This window comes from Portunus trituberculatus, chromosome 27 (assembly GCF_017591435.1).
Source record: "Portunus trituberculatus isolate SZX2019 chromosome 27, ASM1759143v1, whole genome shotgun sequence".
NCBI classification, from domain to species: Eukaryota; Metazoa; Arthropoda; class Malacostraca; order Decapoda; family Portunidae; genus Portunus; species Portunus trituberculatus.
This window is the reverse complement of record NC_059281.1, coordinates 2841119-2847890: the sequence shown is the minus strand read 5'-3', so window position 1 is coordinate 2847890 and position 6772 is coordinate 2841119.

The window sequence follows — 6772 nt, the reverse complement described above, 5'->3', positions numbered from 1 at the left end:
TGGAGTTTGGTAACACCAGTGGTTCGCCATTGGTCGTTAGCGCCTGCCACTGGAGTGTGGCGGAATGCGCCTCTGCATCTCTCCGCAGCTCTCGTGCCCTCTGTGTGGTAGCCAACCGTGCTAGTTTCTTAATCTGTTGGAAGCTAAGAGGAACATTAATTGACGGTTGATCCTGTGTCAGTGCTCTATTGGCCTCATTGTCTGCTGCTTCATTCCCTTCAATACCTATGTGACTAGGAATCCATGCTAGTGTCACCCTTTTGCCCTCGTCTTTCAGTCGAGACAACAAGAGCCTGGTCATGGTAATAAGCCTGACGTTATCCCTGACTGGGGTGCGTCTTAGGGCCTGCAGCGATGTCATTGAATCTGTATAAACTATTATGTGTGTGTTGTTATGCTGTCTGGCGTGTAAGAGAGCGGAGGTTATACCTACAAGTTCGGTTTGCAGGGTGGAGCAATGGTCGGACGTCCTCCAGCCATGTCTCTCCTCGCCGCACACAAATGCTGCGGCTGCCCTACCTGTGTTCGGATCAACAGAGCCGTCTGTGTAATATACCCGAGCACCTACTGTACCTGTCTGGAGAAAGGTGTCATTGGCCCTGGCAAGAAGCATATCTCGCGGGCACTGTGTCTTCTTGCATGGTAGCGTAGTCGTGTGGATGGTGGCTGCTGCCACTGTTGTCCATGGTGGTGAATCCATGTAGCCCTCAATCCGTCTGTCCTCCCCCCTTCCAACCAGGTCCACGTCATGGAGCGTTAGCTGTGTGGCGCGCACCATGCTGCGCAGCCAAGTCTTCTCCGTGAAGAGCCTGTGGTCCTGTGGGAGAGTGGCAAAAAGGCGCCGGCGAGCCGGGTTATTATTGGAGCTGGTAACAGTTTTGGCAACAAACGTGGCTGCAAGCTGCTCGATCCTCATTGATAAAGGAGGTAGGCCGGCCTCATTCTGTAAGGCCAGTACATTGGTCCATCGGGGAGCCCCGAGGATGGTTCGCAATGCATGACTCTGTATTGTCTCCAGGCTCTTCTTGTTGCTATCAGCAAGGGACACTAACCCCACTGCTGCGTAGTCAATCAAGGATCGGACAGCCTGTACGTAATACAGTCGCAACACACGGTGGGTTGCCCCAGCCCTAGTGTTAGTTATTGCTCTCATGACGCTTAGACGCGTCTTCGTTCTTTCTTTGAGGTACTCTACCTCTTTCCTAAAGGTCAGTCTTTGGTCCACCCAAACTCCAAGGTACTGGTACGCCGGCACCCATTGTAGGCAAACACCCTGGATGCTGAGACTCCTATCAGGGGTAGGTGTCATCACGGCCATTGCCTGTGACTTTTCAGCTGAGATCTTAAGCCCCAGGTCCATGCATACAGTGGCTACTGCATCAAGGCCAGTCTGCGCTCTGGCAACTCTGTCTCCCTGGCCAGTAGAAACGAGGGCCAGATCATCAGCATAGCTGAGAAGAGTGACGTTTCTGTGGAAGGGCATGCTTACAAGAGCTTCCATGAGGATATTAAAGAGCGTGGGGCTTAGGACTCCTCCCTGCGGTGTGCCGTTCTCAAACTGGTAAACGTTTGAGACTTGGCCCTGGAATTTTACTTTAGCTTTGCGGTCGGTGAGATAGTCGTGGGTCCAACTGAGTAAGCGGCCACTGACTCCTCTCGTTACCAGCTTGTCAGCTATAGAGGTTGGTGAGGCCAACTCAAATGCTTTTTCTAAATCGAGAAAGACTACTATAGCTGGTCTGTTGTTTATCTCCGCTAGGAGCGAGGCGATGCTGTCCGCAGCGCTTCTCCTTTCTGCAAAACCATATATATTCTCATGTGGTTCACCCAGTTTCCACTTGAGACGATTTAGAACCATTCTCTCGGCTGTTTTGGCTACACAACTTAACAGCGAGATAGGTCTGGTCTTACTTGGTTCCTTGGGTTTCGGAATGGGGTGGATGACTGCCGTTTTCCAGCTAACCGGTAGCCTTCCTGCTCTCCAGGAGGCATTGACGAGAGTGAGCAAAGCGCTCTCCCCTGCTGGTCCCATGCTTCTCAGCATAGTGTATGTTATTCTGTTCTCACCTGGGGCGGTGTCTTTGCTAGTTTTCTCAGCCCTCTGCAGTTCCTGCAGCGTAAAAGGCTGGTCTGTGCAAGCTGGGCGTTCCTTAGCCGCTCTGATACGGGCGAGTCGCTGAGGAAGCAGCTGTTCCTGGCGTCTCTGGGCATCTGCGGGGAGTTGCCTCGTGTCGGCTCTTCGTGTGTAAGAGAGGATGAGCCTCTCAGCCTCCTCCCTGGCATTAGGGTGTGCGGGGCTCTTTTTCGTCCTCCCTCCAGTCGCGCGCCGGAGGCAGGCCCAGAGGTCTTTGAGTGATGTGGATTGGCTGAAGCCTTCACACCATTCTAGCCACTTGGCCTCTTTCTCTTCTCGGGCTACCTGTCGCGCATGGGCCACAGCTTCTTTGAGAAGCTCAAGGTTGGCTTGTGAGCGTGACCTGCGGAAAATTTTCCGCAATCTGTTCACCCTGTGATTAATTTCCTTTACGCGCCGATTGTGAAACCACCAGTTTTTGGTCGGTGGCTTGAAGCCGGTGGTGACCGGGATCGCCATGTTGGCAGAGCTGACTAGTGCATCTGTAAAGTCGCTGTCAAACTGGTCGATATCGTCTGTGCGTGTGTAGTTTCTCCACCAAGTGGCCATCTCTCTACGAAAGGTGGCCCAATTCGCCTTCCTGAAGCACCACCTAGGTGCCTCAGGTTGTGTGTGTGGTGTTGTTAAGTCTAGGGTGGTAACCACCGCAAAGTGGTAGAGGCGGTCTATATATACACCTACCATGGGTCAGGTAAGGTGAAGGAGCTCGTGGGAGCGGCCGGTGATTGGTTGGTGGCGCGGGCGGCGGTGTAGCGCGCTGTTATTGGCTGGAGCTTGTCTCGGTGTTTTGCGCTTTCGGTTTTCGTGTCGGGAGAATTTGTAGTTCTCTAGTTTGCTGGTTGATAGCAGGTTTCATGTTTTCTATGTAGATAGCCTCCAGGAACATCAGCCGTCTTGCGTCTGTTTCTCTGTCTATAATTGTAGTATTTATTCTCTTCAAGTTGTTGCCGGGTCAGTTTGATTTGGTGTTTTCTGTGGTAGTGTTCTTTGATTGGTCCATTTTGCAGGTGGCAAGTCAGGCATCTAGACAATGTAGTTCTCGTCATCCCAATGTAGGAGTGAGGTCCACAGTCCTCAGCAGTGCAGTTGTGTTGATAGATGACGTTTGTTTCTTGTGTAGGCGCTGGTTTCTTTGCAGTTATGTTTCTCATGATGAGTTGTGAAGTTTTCTTTGTCTTGTAGTAGATGACGAGGTCGATGGCTTGGTCAGGGTTTGTGGGTTTGATGTTTCGGTGAATTATGTTTCTGAGGGCTTTCTCTTCCACTCTGTGTTGTGTAGACATATGACTTTTGTAAAATATCTTTATCTTCTGGTTGTCCTCTTGGGGTTGTTGCTTGTCGGTGTAATTCTTGTTGATGGCGGTGTTGATTGCTCCTTGCACGTCACTATTCTTGTAGCCGTTGTTGATGAGGACTTGAGTAAGCCTTTCTAGTTCCTTGTGTGTGCTTTCCCATGATGTGCAGTGGGTAAGAGCACGGCGCACATATGCGTTGATAGTGGGGCGAAGGTAACGCTGAGGGCATTCGCTGTCTCCGTTCAGGCAGAGTCCTTGGTTTGTATCCTTAATGTAGACAGTCGTAGTAAACCCTGCATTACGTGCGGTAACTAGGACGTCTAGGAATGGTAGGCTGCCTTCTCTGGACTCTTCATAGGTAAAGTTGAGGCATGATACGTCTGCGAGTCGTTTCTTGAGGGCTTGTAGTTCATCCAGTTTCTTACTCTCACGAAGATGTCATCTATGTAGAGGCAGTAGATGGAGGGGCGGTTTTGTTGTAGTATTGTAGCTTCTATTATTCCCATGAAGAAATTAGCAAAGAGTACTCCAAGTGGGCTACCCATTGCTACACCGTCGATTTGGCAGTACATCTTCCCGCGTGGGCAGGTGAAGGGGGCTTGTTTCGTGCAGATCTCTAGGAGCGTCTTGAGCTTCTCTTCTGGAATGTCGAGGGTGGGAGTCTCTTCACATCTGTATACTCTGTCCAAGATGAAGTTGATTGTGCGGTCGACTGGGACGTTTGTAAAGAGGCTTTCAACATCAAGTGAGGCGATGATGTGGCCATCGGCTTCTGGGGAATTTCTGAGTAGCTCAAGGAAATCATTGGCTGAAGTCAGGGTGTAGGCAGCTGGGACGTACGGTGTAAGGATCTCGTTGAGCTTCTTGGCGATGTTGTATGTAGCTGTTGGTATCTGTGAGATGATGAGTCTTAGTGGATTTCCAGGCTTGTGGTTCTTTATGTTACCGTAAGCCAGGGGAAAATTCTCCAGTCAACTTGGTGAATTTTGGTATAGACGGGATCCCGTTGATGGCATTGATGGTGGCGTTAATTTCTTTCTTGATGTTTTCAGTAGGGTTCCGTGTTATCTTTTTGAATTTTGACGTGTCTTGTAGTATGGCGTCCATTTTTGCGAGGCACTCATCTCTAGTGACGATGGCAATGGCGGCGGTCTTGTCAGTTCTACGTATAACGATGTCTTCTTTTTTGCGGAGTTGTTTGGCTACTATGAGATGTCTCCTCTGCAAGATTTGACTTTGAAAAGAGCCTCCTGTTTTTTCCACTTCAGGGAGAATATCTGCTGGCAAGTTGTCTGCCGTAGTGATTTTCTTCGCTTTCTCTAGGTTTTTAATGTCGTCGAGGCGTTTGCGGTGTGGCCTGGGCCTAGTCATGAAGTGACAATTAAGGCCTAAGTTGAGTAGTTCTTCTTGGTCTTCGGTGAGTTCTAGGCCTGGAACAAGGTTGATGAAAGCATTTCTTGGTTGAGGGAGCTTTATGTTGCCTCCGTAGAGTCTTGTGAGTTTGGAGATGTTTCTTGCCTCCACACCCTTTCTATGTTGGGTGTTAAGTTTCTTCAGTTTCTCATCTATGGCTTGGCGTAGGTCTTGTATCACATCAGCTTCATCCCATTTTCTTTTCTGTTCTTGCACCGTCTTCTTCAGTTGTTTGATAATTTCTCGCTTATCTTGTATTTGTCGCTCCACAAGTTCCGTCCGGAACTTGTGGGTAATATCTTAATTTCTGGCATCCTCGTCATGTCGTTTTATGTTTGTGTAGCCAGGAAGGATATTCTCTTTTAAACATACGAGGTTAAAAGCTAGAGCAACTTCTGCGTTGTTCAGTTTTTTCAAGGTGTTTTCGATCTGTCTAATTAAGTCTTTTTCTACGGTGTTTAATGCTCTAAGGAGCTGTCCAAAATTTAAATAGTTTGCAACGTTTCGTTCCAATCTGTGGAACATCTTCAGGCGAAGGGTAAGAGTGGAATGACTCGCTTTCTTTCTTTCTTTTGTTAAAGAAAAGTGAGGTGAAACGATGTAAGGGTGGGTACAGGAGAAGGAGATGTTAGAAAATAATGAAGTAAGGTAAGAGATGAAAGTGTGTGGCAAACCACGTTGCTATTTTTTTAAGTTATGCTTGGAGCTGCTCATAAATGTCAGGCGGGCGGATTAGGTTTTGTTACCCAACCTAAAAGGTTGCTCTTATTTATTTTATTATTATTATTATTATTATTATTATTATTATTATTATTATTATTATTATTTTATTTTATTTTTATTTTATTTATTTATTTTTATCTATTTATTTTTTCTTTTTTCTTTTCTTTTCTTTTTTCTTTTTTCCAGGTGATCTGGTCAATTGAGTACAGTTAAGTAAGGATTCCCCAGGTAAGTTTTAGGTAAGTATATCTTTTATATGAACATATATGTTTTTTTCCACTAACAACACATTTATCCTAACAAGAAAATCAAACAAGGTAACAAACAAACTAGGTCTAGCAACAGATGCCAGTGGTATATGACATAATATTTACAAGTGTATTTTGTCCTGTTTCTTTTAACAGGCGTTCTGAAGTTGCCCCAGGCACCACATCCCTCCCCCCGCTGCCAGATGTCAAGTGGACAGAGCTGGGCGCCACCACCCCTTGCCGGGGGAAGGAGACGCCCGCGGGAAGCCTCCATGCCTCTCACTACCGCGTTTGACGCCCCCTCCGGCCCGGCAACTCAGGACGTGGAGCAGAGAGAGTGTGCTGCCATCTTGCCTGCTTCCTTGGAGAAAGCGTAAGTGTAGGAAAGGAAATATGAAGGATAGTATTAATTTGAAGGATGGTGATCGGACCGCCTTGAATAGATCAATGAAACGCTGGAACTGGGTTTGTGTGGGATAAAAAGAGGCTACTTGGATAGTCTCTATGATACTTTACTATATTGTTTTGGTTTTCTACGAGTTTCTGGTAGACTGGATTTTCTAGATCTTCTAGTCTCTTCCATATTTCATGGGCTCGGTTGTGAAGCCTTATATTTAATGGTGTAGTGTTGGTATGTGTGTGTATCTCTATTGTATTCATCGTATATGGGTATTTTTGGTTGCAAATCTAAGTGCTTTATTTTGTATTTTCTGTAGATTACTAATTTGGGTCTTATTCATTGAGTGTATGGGAATTCGTGGGTAGTCTAAAATAGGGAGAATTAGTGCTTTGAATAGGTGTATTTTTATGTTTTCAACCATGCTGTGTAGCTTGTAAAGTTTATTTAAGGAAGCAGTTGCTTTTATACGTCTTGTTTCTATGTGTTTGTAGTAGCCTGTGGAAGTTATATGTAAACCCAAACATTTACCATTAGTTTTGAATTCAATTAGGTCATCATT